General features: G+C 36.9%; 1 protein-coding gene across 1 annotated transcript in view; it reads right to left on the reverse strand.

Annotated features, from left to right (window-relative positions):
- Positions 1-17014, reverse strand: part of Nyap2 (neuronal tyrosine-phosphorylated phosphoinositide-3-kinase adaptor 2) — a 236552-nt gene that overhangs the window by 103682 nt on the left and 115856 nt on the right.

Here is a 17014-nt window from a genome sequence, read left to right on the forward strand (position 1 = left end):
CCATAAAGAATGCAATTGAAAGAGAGACTGGAGAAGAAGTACTCAGTGCTCAAACAGAAATGAAGGCAAAGAGCCAAGGCAGTATTTCCCTAGATGCTTTCTCTGGACAGTAAATGATTTCTTAAAAAAAGCCTTGGGGAAAAGTCAAATCCAGATTCTTACCAGTAAAATGTGGCCTTGGGGTAAAAAAAATCAAATTAAGTTTATAGCTATAAAATCATTATTGAAAACTCTGAAAGATTTCAGGTCATGAACCTGGTGTTTTTAAGAATCTTATAGATATTTTATAATACCCTAACCATATTCCTAAGTACAAAGGAAACTGTCTCAAATAAATTCCTGGTTCTATCTTCTATATGATGAAATTGAATACAAATTGATTCATTGAAAGCCCACAGACTTATAAAGGTGGCATCAAACTTGAATGTGCCAGAGAGAGTCCAAAATTTAAACTGAGCAAACAAAAATAAAAATTGGGTACCAGAAAATTACTCACCTACAGAAAGCATGTGGTACCATTCCTTATGGACCAAAAAGAGTGATTTGGAAAGCAGATTCCAGAGTCCAGGCACAAAAGTCAAGAACTGCAGACATCTACAACCCAAGATCAGAACTGGACTGACTCTTCATCAATTCATTTTCAGCCCTCACTTTGGGGAGAATGGACCACATGTGTCAAAATGGACTTCTGTGTTGTTATTGGTCAGTGAATTCTGTGTTCTTTTCCTCCTTTGGGCCATAACTCTTTATTTCTTTGAGCAAGACTATACATTGTAGATTTCTTGCTCATGATATGAAGTATATGTTAGTTTTGTGCAGTGCGGATAAGTTGGTTTGTTATTCAGAGCTTTTGCATTTGAGAAACTACAAAAAAAAATTTCTGCCTAAGACTCTGAACCCAGGGAACCTCATTACATGTGGGCACCGTAGAAATAATGAAATCTCAGATCTCAAGCTAATGTAGTATGCAGTGAAAGTTCTAGGGAACTGAATGTCAAATTTTTACCTACTGGAAATATTGTAGGTAAAACACCCATTTCTTCCTTCCTGTTCTGTATTTTTTTTGTCAGTCGTGGGGCTTGAACTCTGGACCTGGGCGCTGTCCCTGAGCTCTTCAGCTCAAGGCGAGTGCTCTACCACTTAAGCCACAGTACCACTTCCAGTTTTCTGGTGGTTTATTGAAGAGAAGAGTTTCATGGACTTTCCTGCCCGAGCTGGCTTTGCATCACGATCCTCATATCTCAGCCTCCTGAGTAGCTAGGATTACAGGTGTGAGCCACCAGTGCCTGGTTTCTATATGCTTTCTACTGTCTCACCCAGAATCAGAGAAAAAAAAAGGCCTTCTAACTTGCCTTGATCAACAGAATGTGCCAAAAGTAAAATACTCGATTTCAATTTTTCTATCTTGAAAGCCAATTTATATATAAGACCCCTTACATCCATATACTATGAAGAAACCCAATCTAGTCCTCCAAAGTTGCCATAGGGGAAAGAATGATGCTCCAGACATTGGCATTAAACGTTTATCAATGTTTCAACTGCCAGTGGAGTATAATTCTAACCAATGTTGAATAGGGCAAAGGAACGGCCTATAGAAGCAAAATATCCTCATAGGGTAATGAGAAAAAATACCCTGTTGTGGTTTTAAGCTGTGGCCTTTTGGGTAGACTTTTTTTAAAATAAAAAATAACTGACAAAATTTTTCAAAATTAATTTCTGGTGCATGTGGCGATCTTGTAATGATCATATTTATGGAACTAGGATATACATTGTACCCTGATGATACAAAAAGTATTCTTGCAGACTCTCAAAATTAAAGGAGCAAGATTATTCCTGAGTATTATAAGATCACCACAGGATGATTCAGCAAACAGATATAAAAAAGATTGACAAAGGACTAGTCCAAAGAACTGGCTTAAAATCAGAATCGAGATAATCAACACATATAAAGGAAGAGATATACTGAGTAGAGCTTGCTTGCTCCAGAAAAAAAAATGCAACACTAGTAGAATCACAGAGTTCGATGTGGTGGCCCTGACTTCTGACCCCAGGATCTCTGGTCATCTGTTACCACTATAATGTGGAAATGAGCTGAACATAGGAGGCTGAAAGAGCCTGAATCCAGCACCTCTGTATTTTTTATGAATCATTTGCAGCTTTTCTGACATCAAATTCACCAAGAGATATTTTAATAAATTTGATTACCAAGACACATGAACAAGTGTCTCATTAGGATCTAGCAAGGTCGAATTGTGGCTTCATGCACCAGCTCTTTGGAGCTTGGTTGCAGTGACACCTGATAAGATGAAGTTTCTGGGTTTGTAGATTGAGGCCAGTGCTCTCCCAGGGCAAATCAGAAATCTGTCCAAGTAGGCAGTTACCTTTCTCAAGAAAATACAATCCTCTATTCACAGTGTTTATTCCAACTTTCTAATTTTGGTATTTCCATGACAGCAAAGTACCTCATTTCCAAATCATTTTCCTGCTTTAGACACAGGAAACCTATTAGGTGTGACCTACTCTTTTTTTTTTTTTTTTTTTTGCTTATGTGGTGCTGGGGAATCGAACCTAGGGCTTCATGCATGCAAGGCAAGCGCTCTACCACTGAGCCACCTTCCCAGCCCCATAGGTGTGACCTACTCTTGTATGGGACAGAAGTGATGGTAGCGTGCAGCCACTGGCTTGGCTATACTAGTGCAGGCTTTCAGGGTAAACCTGCCCTTGCATCCCTTGCTGAGATACAGAAGTAGCAGAGAAAAGAACTGGAGATAATGCGTCCATCCTGGAGAGAAGCCATTTTACAGGGGGCAATACCAGTTGGAGGGTGTGTTAAAACATTAGTTTCAATCACTGAAAAGAAGTAAAAATTAGAGAATAAGTGGGAGAAAAATACCAAAGTGCAGTTGAGAGAGATTAAATTCTGCAATCAGAGAGATGGAAATTCTAGTCCTATCTAATATGCTCAAACCATTGTTTCTTTTACAAGAAGGAAATGTTTATAGGTTGATTATAAGAACTAAATGTGAAAATGAATATGTTCATTTACAACTCTTAGCAAAATGGCTACTATTTGGAATGGTCTCAAAACAGGTTTCTTTTATTATTTCTCTGTTCTGTGTATCGCAAGTTTGTTCCTGCTACCAAGAATGATCATGTCCCCTCTATAACACTCCTAACCTCCTTACACTCCTAACACATAACATAAATAACCCCTTTGGGAGGGAGGGGATGGTAGGAGAAAAACAAAGGAGGAGGCAACAATGCTTGATAAGAAATGTACTCATTACCTTGTTCATGTAACTGTAACCTCACTGTACAGTATTTTCACAATAAAAACATAAAAAATTGAAAATATCATAAGATCAAAGTGTGTTTATTACACCTAACCTACAAACAACGAAACTTAGCCAGACAGTATCGTATTATATATTCACCATTTCCCTCCTGACTGAATGGCTGATTGTGAATCATTGGTCCCTTACATTGCTAAGCATCACAAGACAGTTTTACATATCACTAGCTAGGGATAAGTTGACAGTTCAAGGTATGTTTTCTACTGAATGTTCATCAAAGTCACACTTTTATGGAGTGAAACAATCATAAGCCAACCAACCAGAGAGCTGGAGACCATCTCCAGCTCTCTGACTCCTTTGTGTTACTCAGATCTCAATATGTATGCCCCCTCTTCATAGAAATCCTCCATACAAGTCATGGAAGAGTTCATGAGCTTATCAATCTTGGATAAGTTTCTTGCTTTCTTCTCATTTTGTTTATGTGAGCTTCTAGGGGACTGTGTCATTATTTTGCTTTTCCAAATTTAACTATAATCTTCATGGCAGCAGCCAGTAGTTCCTTGTCAGACGCAGTCTTTGCCAAATCATTGAGATAATCTGACTGGAAAATGACAGTCATGGTAGATATTTATTCCCTGATGAATGAATGGGAGATCTGTGATGTTCTTAGAATAGGTGTTAAGATTTTCAGTTATTTGCCACTGATTTAAAGAGCCATGAATGATTCCATAATGTGTCATTTCCTTAGGCAAATAAGGAAAGATAACATGAATGAGACTTGTGAAAAGTAGCAAAAAAAAATGTAAAAAAAAACCAAAGTTCGGGTAAGGCAAGCGGCCAATGAAAAAATAATAAAACTATTCAGATAGAGAAATCAAAGTGGATTAAATATTGTGCCTGCCAAAAGGAAGATCAGAAACAATAAAAATCTTCACCTTTAAGCTCCCTTTGACTCTGAAAAAAAATGAAGAAGATCATGAAGCAATGGGAAAGGGGAAAATCACATTAGCTTGTACAATGAATCAAACGCTCAAGGTCTAATGATTGTAAGCATTGTCTCAGTCCTTAAGTCAGAGTCTTAGACATGATTCCCAGGAGAAATCTCTCTTTGTTGACATAAAGTTTAATGTAACAATGACATTCAAAACAATGTCACCTACACAGGACTTAAGAAACCAGGAGATTCTAAAATGCCATTTAAACTCTCATCCTGCCTGTTTAGGTAGGATGCTGCTGCACTAGGCTCTTGCTTCAGTGTAAGGAACTAATACAATGAATGCCATAGCTAGTTTAAGGTTTACTTCTGTAATAACATCCAGACCTCTAATCATCCTAGACATATTGAACACTTAGGAAGAGCTGAGTTATTACATCACTGCTTACAACTCTTTCTCACTCTGACCAAATATTTCAAAGCCCTCAGATAGTTATCTAAGTTCCTAATAGTTGTTGTTTATAGCATCTCTGCCTATTGAAGAAGGAAGTTATCAAGTAATTTGATTTCCTGTCTTGAGAGAAAAAATGTAGTAAGATGCAAGTGCCAACAGAATACAAATGGGGCTGAGCACCCTAAAGAAGCTTAGGTAATTTAGCTACTACCCAAGAGGACATTATATTAAGGAAAAGAAGTTGGAAGAAAAATCCGATTAACCATTAAAGCATTTCTCCTTCCCCATGGGCAGTCAACCCTGTAGAAACTGAATTCCTGCAGTTCCCTGGGTAACAGGCCACTGGCAATGATCTTTTGTCAGTGTCCTGGCTGTAAAGACAGAACTGTTTGTGATCTTTGGAAGAATCTGAGATCACAGAGGAAGCCGGACAAAATTCCAAAGCCATGCACCTTTTTTCCCCCCACAATAAAGTTGTATCGATATGTGCTAACTTCTTTAAAAGAGCTATAACTTCAATAATAAGGATATAATTGATTATTATTCTTATTACAATTTATTCTATTATAGTTAGAAAACACTAATTATTTTATTATATATCAGACAATAGGTTCTAGGGGACTGTTTATGAAAGTTTCATGCATTGCTATACATGACACAATTATAGACTCTATTATTCAGATGACACCAATTAATTCTATAGAATTTGAACTATTTTTCCAAATCCAGAATGTTGTTGTGAACACAGGTTCTCTAATTCAAGTTGCCATACTGTAAAAAATAATAATTCGTTTGTATCATATATTTTTCTACAGTATTTGTTTTATAAATATATACTTGAGTGTTTTAAATTATTTTTAACAAAATATTATGAATAGTCTTCCATGAATTACTTTAGTCTTAGTTCAATACTCATATTACTATTTGTGTAGTATTAAGAAAGTCAACCCTAACTTCGTTAAACCTCTCTGAATTCAAAATTCAGAATATACTGATGTATATTCACAGAATATTGTGAAAATTTTAAAGAATACAATAAGACGAGCATATGGTCTGTGATATCTGAGGAGCTTAACACATAGAGGTAATAGTATTATCAATTATTGCCACTATAAAAATTTCTTTGGCTACATTAAAAACCATAATGAGGACATATGATTTTATATGCATTTCACAGTATTTAGCACAGAGCTATAAAAATTAATGGTGCCAATACAAAAAAAACCCACTAACTCTAGGAAATTGTAAAATGAATGATTGCCCAAATAAATATAGATTTTATGTTCATTGAACTGTGAGATCAATATTTTACTTTCTTTCTATATTAGGTTTATATACCATGTGTACCCATATAACTGAATGACTTAACTTTGAAAAATATAACTTATAAAAAAAATCTTTTAGGTGTTGGAATTTTCTGGCTATTCAGTGTTGGAGTTTAGATTTGTAGTATAAATTTATTTTTAAAACATGCTTTTCGCCGGGCGACAGTGGCTCACGCCTGTAATCCTAGCTACTCAGGAGGCTGAGATCTGAGGATCGCAGTTCAAAGCCAGCCCAGGCAGGAAAGTCCATGAGACTCTTATCTTCAATAAACCACTAGAAAACCAGAAGTAGCACTGTGGCTCAAGCGGTAGAGCGCTCGCCTTGAGCTGAAGAACACAGGGACAGCGCCTAAGTCCAGAGTTCAAGACCCACGACTGAACAAAAACAAAAACAAAAAAAAGACTTTTCACTTAAAGAGAAACTGGCCAATAGACACATGAAGAAATGCTCAACTTCTATAGCCATAAAAGAAATGCAAATCAAAACAACACTGAGATTCCACCTCATCCCAGTTAGAATGGCTACAATCAAGAACTCTAACAACAACAGATGCTGGAGGGGATGTGGACAGAAGGGAATCTTACTGCATTGTTGGTGGGAGTGTAACCTTGTTCAACCACTTTGGAAAGCAGTAGGGAGGTTCCTCAAAAGACTCCACATAGAGCTCTCCTATGACCCAGCAATCCCACTTTTGGGCATTTACCCAAATGATCACAAACAAGACCACACTAAAGCTACTGGCACAACTATGTTTATTGCAGCCTTATTTACTATAGCTAAGATATGGAACCAACCCAGATGCCCCTCAGTAGATGAATGGATCAAGAAAATGTGGTATATATACACAATGGAATTCTATGCCTCCATCAGAAAGAATGGCATTGCCCCATTCATTAGGAAATGGAAAGACTTGGAAAAATTATATTAAGTGAAGTAAGACATGCGCAAAGAAACATAGTTCCCATGGTTTCCCTTATTTGCAATAACTAGTATATGTCTGAGACAAGCAGAAACGTTCAGATAAGTTGATGTTAGGCAAAATGAACCCTAAGATAAAGACTCAATGTTTTTTCTTTCTTGCTATTGTTTCTAACATATTTATAAGATGATTGCTTTGTTACTTTTTATGTTCCTCCCCCATGGTATAACCCCTGTTTTCACTGTATTTGATGTTGGTATAATTTGGTGAGGAGAAGGAAAAAAAAACTGTTTAAATAGGGATACAGGTTGACCCATTGCAATAATGAGATGTAGAAGACACTATATTGAAAAATAAACTTTACAATTTAGGCAGGGGCAGGGGGCGTAGTTGTGGAGATGGGAGGGAAGGGATGGTAGGGGAAAAGCAAAGGAGGTAACAATGCTTGATAAGAAATGTACTCATTACCTTGCTCATGTAATTTTACGCCCTCTGTTCAGTATTTTCACTATAAAAAACTTATTTTAAATAAATAAATAAAAATAAAACATGTTTTCATTACATTAGTTTTAATTGTAAAATTCAATTTAAATAAAAAGGAATGAAGGATTTATTTATGTGTGTCAGTGTAGAAAATTCAATCATATAGGAACCTCTTATTTTTGCTAATCAAAGACAATCCCCTTATCTTGAGAAATAACATTCCTCAAACTAAGGAAAAGTATAAGTAGATTGCAAATACATACAGAAAATATTTCTTTTCAAAAATGAGTGGCTCATCTAGAGTGTTCTGAAGTTTTCTTCCATGAGCATGTGACAGACATGCCGACTTTTTTGTTTATAATTCAATTTTTGATGTTATATAGTCTGTCATCCTTGTGTAATGTACTCCACATTCCTGAATAGTTGGCTTGGGTAAGGGAAAGGATTTTTCTGTTGTTGTTATCTTGCATAATTTTAATTTGGTCCCAGTAGCCCACTTATGACTGACTTATTCTACTAGTTTTGTTGTTGTTGTTTAACATCTAAACTCATTTCCACTCTATTTATTCAGAGGAGGAAAATAGTTTCATCCAGACCACAGTGGCTTGATCCACATCAAAATCTCTGTAACTAAGAAGGGCTCATGTTGGCACATTTTGAAGCTAAGATCTTAGCAGTCCCAAATCACAGGAAAAACAAAGGCCCCATTTGTCAATGGAAGAGTATAAACCTTGATTTTAAGCCCAATGCCTCATACCGATTTTAATCTGCTTTTGCTTCTATTAATTAGAAGCCATGAATTACCAAAGTAATTTCAAGAGAAAAATAAATTGTTGAGATCAGGGCCTGGCGTATGTCCTGAAGGGCAGACTTGAAGCCGCATCTCCTCTCTGGGACTGAAGCCAGCCTTGCCTTAGGTGAAATTTTGGGACTGATGAATCTTGGACTTTCTTAATTAGAATAGTTTTGACAATGGTAGAGACTGTTATCTGCTTGTAGTTTCAAATTTGTATTTATGTACCTATTTTGTCGGCGTGGGTCTTGAACTCTGTTCCTGGGCACTGTCTCTCAGCTTTTCAGCTTGAAGCTAGCACTTTACCACTTGAGCCACAGCGCCCCTTCTGGCTTTCTGGTGGTTAATTGGAGATAAGAGTCACAAGGACTGTCCTGCCCAGGCTGGCTTTGTATCACAATCCTCAGATCTCAGTCTCCTGAGCAGCTAGAATTACAGGTATGAGCCACCAGCACTTGGCTTTTAAATTTATATTTAAATTAAATGAGAGGGACATTATGATTTACCCAGGCTGCGTCATTCTCAGATTCTTGTCCTCAGATTACTCCTTGTAAGTCTTTCCACCTCCCACGTCACCTCTTAAATATCTCACTCAGTATCAGACTGGAATTTTAACTAAAAAGTCAGACTTCCATTTATAGACACTGTGATTAATGATAATTTAGAGCAATGGTCTGATACCTAATTTCAAGTATACTTTCTAACTTAAATTTGAGTATACATTGATATATATTTGAGTATTTAAATGTTGCATCAATATACAAATATATGTAATTCATATGTGCATAAATGTAAACCTCTATGTACATGTCTCTTTTATGTCCCAAAGTATCTGGCTTTTGGTCATTGGTGTAAATATCCCTTATAAAGTTGTAATGATTAAATACAATTAATTCTGACCATGTCATAAACACACTTCATTTCCTCATCAAAGCTTGGCAAAGTCTTCTGCTATGCTTAGGAAGTTTCCTACAAAGACTGATGAATTGAAGGCTTGGCCACCAGCTCATGGCTGTATTTTAAGATTCTGGAATCCTTTGGAAGCCAAGTGTAGAGAAAGGAGGATAGGTCAGTGGGCTAGTCCATGAAGCAGGTTATCAGGACTCTAACCCTCCTATCTTTCTTTTTCTGGTACATGCTCTTAGCATGATGTTGTCTACCAGCAGACAACCAGAGTGAAAGGACCACATTACTAAGGACTGGACCTTGTGAAAGTATAAGGCAAACTACACCTGTCTTCCTTTAAGTCGCTTGCCTCAGATACTTTGTCCTCCTGCTGGCAAACTGACTAGCACATATTCTCAGAGTCATCAAGATAAATCCTGGCAAGTTCTGTTCTCTCATCATTCTCTTCAGCCAGATAGCTCAGAGACAGCCTTTTCCTGTTTCTTGCTTTTCTCTCTTTTGTTGTGCTGTTTTTACTCTTCATTTCTAAGTAATTCAAATGAAACAGTATTCTCCAATCAAGATTTCCCTACCAAAGGTTTTCTTCCAAGCATCCTTCATTTCTCTGCCCTTTTCTTATTTAACTTTCAGGACTTGGCTTAATTTTCACTTAGTGATAACTTCCTTAGAAATTCATTTTGAAAATTATCTGTGCTGCAACCCCCACCCAGGTTATTTATTATTTATTTACTTTGTGTCTGTATGGATGCATATTGTATTTTTGTATATATTTTTATTGTAAAAATACTGTACAAAGGGGTTACAGTTACATGAGTAAGGTAATGAGCACATTTCCTATCGAGTGTTATTACCTCCTCCTTTGTTTTGCCCCTACCATCACTCCCTCTCCCCTTCCTAACTCCTTCCTCTCCCCCAAAAGTTGAAAAGTTCATTTTCAACATAGTGTCTTGTACATCTCATTGTTACAATGGGTCAAACTATATTCTTATTTCAGCATTTTGTTATTTCCCTTCCTTTCCCAAATTATAAAAATGTATATACAAGATTCAGGGCACTGGAATCAAATACAGTGACAACGGTGGTTATACCATAGGGGGAAGAACATACAAAAGAAACAAAAAAAATCACATGGTACATATAAGTACATTCAAAACAACAGCAAGAAAGATAAAACCACTTGTGTCTCTATCTTGGGGTTCATTCTGCTTAGCATCATCTTATATGGTCATATGTACATAGCTTTTGACCTTTTCTGCTTGTCCTAGACATATACTAGTTATTGAAAATAAGGGAAACCATGGGACCTATGATTCTTGGGGCCTGGCTTACTTTACTTAATATAATTTTTTCCAAGTCTTTCCATTTCCTAACAAATGGGGTGGTGTGGTTCTTTCTGATGGAGGCATAGAATTCCATTGTATAAATATACCACATTTCCTTGATCCATTCAACTACTGAGGGGCCTCTGGGTTGTTCCATATCTTAGCAATGGTAAATAATTCTGCAATAAACATAGTTGTGCTGGTAGCTTGAGTATGGCCTTGTTTGTGATCATTTGGGTAAATGCCCTAAAGTGGGATTTACTGGGTCATAGGGGAGCTCTATGTGGAGTCTTTTGAGGAACCTCCAGACTGCTTTCCAAAGTGGCTGAACATGGAGCCCCAACTCTTAACTGGGTGCCTAAGAATAAAATTAAAAATTTGGCAAGATATAAATAATAAGGTGTAAACTTTCATACTGCCCTTTCATCCTAAACACTTTTTTATTACTCACATTTCAGAGATACTTTGCAAAGAGGTAAATGGAGACACCATGTCTTATCAAATATCTTATCCAAACAGGAAAAGAATACTGCAGTTTAAGAAGGTACATAGAACTGTCACAAGTTAAATAAAAGGCTCGAAGAATACCTACGTTAAGCTGGCAATTTAGGGGCAGACAAAGAACATAAAGGAAATGTGTGGCACTGGAAATGTACCAGAAGAAAGATGGTTCCTGAGAAGATATTAACCCCAATGGGAGCAAGATCTGAGGTGTAGTTCAGGTGGCTCTGCAGATACAAACTCCACAGAACAAGCACTCGAGCTGGTTGGCAACAATGCTGCTTCTTCCATTTGCTTTCTGAATGTCCTCAAGCAAATGTATCACCACAATGCTTTCCAAATAGCACAAAGACACAAACAGGGCAGAGACAAATTGTTCTCAGCCAACAGGAATTTTAGTTACCTTGGAGATACGAATCCTCTACTATCAAACTCATGGCCTCAAATTCTTCCACAATCACCCGAGAGTATACAGAGCTTCAGAGCAGTGAATAAAAGCTTGACTAAAGTAAAGCCCAGAAAATGGCTTGAGAACAAGAACCGAAAACCTGGAAATCAGGGAATAAATGACACGTTGGATGTTTACTGTGAACGCCAGTTTAGAGTAAGTAGGAGCACACGTGCCCTGAGTTTCTAGAATTTCCTTCTGTATTTCTGTGAACAGATTCTATTGGGAAGAATTGTTTTCCTCATTTACGTATCATTTGTCATATGCCCACGCAAGGCAAGAGTAGAAACTGTTCTTTCCCCCCAGTGAATTTACCACTTAAAGGGGAAACAGAACACATAATTTCTAACTATTTACCAGCAAGTGAGACCCGCAACTGACAAAACAAGAAGGAAAAGCACTAGTGAATTCAAATTGTATCTCCCACTCCTTCCGCCCTACTGTCTTCAGATTGCTCATGAGCGTGTCCCAACATTCTAGTCTTCTAAATTGTACTTAGGATCATAACTTTCAAAAGACCAGAAGAGAGGCCTTTTGTGAAGAATTTCTTTCTCATCATAATAGGCTCATTGCTATAAAATGAAGGAAGCAACTGAAAAGTTATGACTTCTATTCCAGAAAACAGTTTCCTGGGAGTGAACAAATGACTTAACATTTAATGTCAAGATATACTACACAGGCAAACAATGATTTTGCGGACTATCACAAGCAAATAACTAAATATTATACTATAATGTATTTGTGATGTTTGTGTGTGTATATGTGTGTGTGCGTGTGTGCGTGTGTGTGTGTGTGTGTGTGTGTTCTTGAATTTAGGGGCTGGAAGCTACCCCTAAGCTTTTTTTTTTCTGAAGGATAACACTCTACCACTTTATCCACGGCCCCACTTCCAGCTTGTTGGTTGTAAATTGGAGGTAAGAGTCTTACAGATTTTCCTGCCTCCACTGGTTTTGAACAGTAATCCTTACATCTCAACCTCCTGACCAGGTTGAATTATAGGCATAAACCCCCAGCACTTAGTTTGTATTAATTTTCATATTGGAACAATATAGATGTTTCAAAAAACATTCTTACTTCACTCATAGTAACAGGACTCAGGAAACTCTAATGTTTTCTGTTAGTCTGTTTTGTTTTGTTTTGTTTTTCTCTCTCTCTCTGCTGGGATGCTTGTACTATAACAGCCCAACCTGTCTTCCTCTCTTTTTCTTTGCCCAAAATCTAATCAGAGTCCTGGAATATAGAAGGAACTTTTATTAATATGATGAATGGATGAATAAATATAGTGACTCAAAATTACAAGGTATTTTGTTCTGAAGTTCTGTGTATTCACTAACTCCTATTTAATCTTCCTAACTTAACTCCTATTTAATCTTCCTAATTTCATCTTCCCTCCGTCTCTCCCAGGTTCACACTGCAAAGCCACAAGAGACAGCCCCTGCAGCCTACCTCTCTATTCTTGCACTGACCTCAGAGCCTTTGCACCTGCCCATTCTGTTGAGTGTACTCTGTCCCCAGACATAGATCTGCGTGAATTCTATTATTTCTTTCAATTCTGACCTAATCATTCAGGGCTTCTCCTGATCATCCCATCCAAAATAGCCATGATTCTATCTTGCTCCTCCCCACTATTCACTCATTTATTTTCTTAGCATTCATCATGAATTGTCATCTTATTTACTGATGTTTCCTGGCTTGTCATCTGCCTCCCTTTATGGAACATCAAGCGCATGGCAGTAGGCCCCTCAGGCATAATCACACTTCCAGGCTGGCAGCAGTGCCTGTTGCTTACTAGTTGCTCAGTGAATATTTGTTACATTTATGAATTCATGAAAAGCTACACACAATATTGTGAAGGTATTTTTTGGCCAACATCTGTGTCTTCTATAGTAAATTTATTCATAGAAGCTGTAATGAGATAGGTTTACAGTTAAAGATAATCGAAACAAATTAAATGAGAAGAGGTCAAACAGAAACAGCTAGAATTGAAACCATTTTCTCTTCCCATTGTCCAAACACACACACACACACACACACACACACACACACACACACACACACCCCAAATCCTATACGTTTGGTGAGCCAAGCTATGGATATAAAAATTCTGAACACATCATCAATCTCCTTCCAGTTCTTGCTTGCCCAAGAGAGTTTCTGATCCAATTGAACAATTATAACCTCTAAAAATATGCCCAATCATCTGAATGCAAATTCAATATTTTATTGGTAGGAATGTTAGCACTCAATTACCAACACTATAGCTAGATTTTCCTACCATTATGACTTTCTCAAAGAAACCATATTTTTTGGTGTGTTTCCAGGTTGTTGGGTTTTTTTCTTGGTGTATAACTTAGTATCCTGTAACAAATTTCTTGTAAAGTGCCTTGACTTTGGAAGACTGCACTTACAAGCATGGAATGGAAGGAGACCTTCAGTGATGTCTCAATACTTGCTCTACATCACAGACGCTTCTTTCAAAGTAACTTAAAAACAACATAAATATATAACAAAAGCATTATATATTTCAATTATACAACATTTCTAACTCTATACTGCAGCATTCTATGATTATTATGTGATAACAAGCCAATTAACACAAACTGGTCATGATTTACAAAATTACATTTTTATAGTATATGTGTACACTGTGCACATTGTTTGTATATGAGATGTCCTCCATAGGCACTTGAGTTGAATGCTTAGTTCCTAGCTGGTAGTGCTGTTTGGGAGGTTCTGGAACCGTAGGAGGTAAGGCCCACTTGGGTGAAAGTAGGTGACTGGAGGTATGCCTTCCTTTGAAGGATACAAATGTTGTCCTGTCCATTATAGCTCTCTACTTCCTGTCTACCATGAGATGAAGAATCTCCTCTGACACATACTTCTTCTACAATGATTCTCTAAGTGCATAGGCCAAGAATCCAGGAACTAAGTGTTTTGAGACCATGAGTTTATAGAAATCTTTCTACCATTAAGTTGTTTCTATCAAGTATTTGGTAACAGAGATTATAAAACTGATTGCTTCAGTAAGGGTTGGGGCTATTATGTGTGTGCGGTGTGTGTGTATTTGTGTGTGTGTAAATACACAGATTTAAGTTGAAAATTGTTTTGTATAATTAACCAGGTAGAGAATTACTATTCTTTATCATTTTTTTATATTTTCAAGTATTGATCATTTTTGTATATATATCATATTATAAATTTTGCATATTTGTATATGTTTTATTGGAATATTCATGTCACAATGAGGTTTCATTTTTAAAATTTACAATTATTTGGTGATAAAATTGGAGACGAGATAAAGCATACCCCTTCATTTTACATCATGCATTTCTAATGAGGTTAATATCTTGCTCAAGGAGGTGAATATCAGTTCTTGGGATAGAAACAAAATGTCCTTTTTTCAAATTTAAATTATAAACTTATGGCATATAAATAGATATTTAGTATATCAATTTTGTTTTTTAATTTCATGAGGGATATTTTATCTCCTTCCAGGAATAATAATGAAAAAGAACCCGAAACGCTCTTCTATTCCAATCCAAATATCTAAATGTTTATTCATTTAAAATTATATTGGATCTAAAATATACTTAGAACTCAAAAACCTAAATCCCCCCAAAACAAATCCTCAGAGAAACAATTGCCAGATTAAGAAGTGGGCTAAAGTCTTAAAGAGAGATGTCTCTGAAGAGAAATAAGAATAGCAATAGATACATGAAGAAATGCTCAACTTCTCTGGCCATAAAAGAAATGCAAATCAAAACACTGAGATTATTATCCCACCCCAGTTAGAATGGCTATAATCAAGAAATCTGAGAATAACAGATGCTGGAAAGGATGTGGCCAAAGGGTACCCTACTGCATTTCTGCTGGGAGTGTACACTTGTTCAACCACTTTGGTAAGTTGTGTAGATGTTCCTTAAATGACTCCACATAGAGCTCTCCTATGACCCAGCAATCCAACTTCTGGGCATTTGCCCGAATGATCACAAACAAGGCTATACTAAAGCTACTAGTATATCTATGTTTACTGCAGCATTATTCACCATAGCTAAGATATGGAACTAACCCAGATGCTCCTCAGTAGTTGAATGAATCAAGAAAATGTGGTATACAATGGAACTCTATGCTTCCATCAGAAAAAAATGGACATCAACCCATTTGTTAGGAAATGGAAAGACTTGGAAACATTATATTAAGTGTATTAAGCCAGACGCAAAGAAACATAGGTCCCATGGTTTCCCTTATTTGCAATAACTAGTATAATGTCTAGAATAATCTTACCAGACAAGTAGAAAACGTCAAAAGCTACGCACATGTGACCATACAAGAAGGTGCTAATAAGCAAAATGAACCCCAAAATATGGACATAAGAGATTTTTCTTCTTGTTGTGATTTTAACTATGTGATTTTTTGTTTCTTTTGTATGTTCTTCCCTCTGATATACCCCCCTGTTATAACTGTATTTGATTTTTATACCCTATATCTTGTATATACATTTATCCAATTTGGGGAGGGGAATAGGAATAACAAAATGCTCAAACAAGGACACAAGATGATCCATTGCAACAATTATATTCATTAGACAGTATGTTGGAAATGAACTTGACAACTTCAGGGGTGGGGCAGTGGGAGCGGTGGGGGAGGAAAGTGATAGTAGGAGAAAAAGGAAGGGGCAACAATATTTGACAAGAAATGTACTCATTACTTTACTCATGTAACTGTAAAGCAGCTTTACAATGAAATGAAATTTAAAAATATTATATTGAAAAATTTAAGTTCTTTCACCTGTATTGCATTTAGCTCCTCCTCATTTCCAATAAGTGCAAGACCAAATTGAACCATAAACTCCGAGGAGAGAGCCTTTCCATAAATTCATGAGGAATTTCTGGTAATAAATAACAGAAGGAGGTCACTGGATCACAAATGGCAGACAGCTTCATTCAGCTTTAGGGGAGAGTTAACATCAACATTCTGTAAGCCATTTCAAGCATCTCAAAGACAATCCTTAGAAATATGACTGCTTTTCTAATTGAGGTCAGACAATGGAAGCTTTTTCAAATCCCCAGACATAGCACTTTAAAAAAAAACTGGCATTTATACAATGCCTTCATTTAAGATCTTCCTTAAAAGCATCCGTTCAGTGATAAATGAGCAAACGACAGGGCTGGCAAGCCTTTTCTTTACTGACACTCATATTTCAGAAAGTCAGGATTATGATTAGAGAAGCACAATATCAAAGACAAGCCTCAAATCAGTCCCCAGAGCAAGAGCAGCAGAAATTAGAATTATCACCATTGTTTCCTCCCAGGTACAATTTGGAATCCATCAAAAGGACAGAAGGGGATGATACTAAAACATAAACAGAGCGAGAGAGAGAGAGAGAGAGAGAGAGAGAGAGAGAGAGAGAGAGAGAAGAGAGGGGGGAAGGGAAGGAAGGAGAAGGGAAGAAAGGACAGCCTCCACTTCTCAATATAATTAAAAAAAAAACAACTATTTCTCCAGCTTGTCATAAAACCTCCTCAAGTATGACTCAAATTCTAGCTACAAAATTCAAACAGGCGGGAGCTTTCCATTAACATATCAGAGAGTACTCAGCCCCCAGTTGTGTTGAGTTGTTGGTAAGAAGCTGAGT

This window comes from Dipodomys spectabilis, unplaced genomic scaffold, assembly GCF_019054845.1.
Source record: "Dipodomys spectabilis isolate Male_0828 unplaced genomic scaffold, ASM1905484v1 ptg000051l, whole genome shotgun sequence".
In the NCBI taxonomy this organism is placed as follows: Eukaryota; Metazoa; Chordata; class Mammalia; order Rodentia; family Heteromyidae; genus Dipodomys; species Dipodomys spectabilis.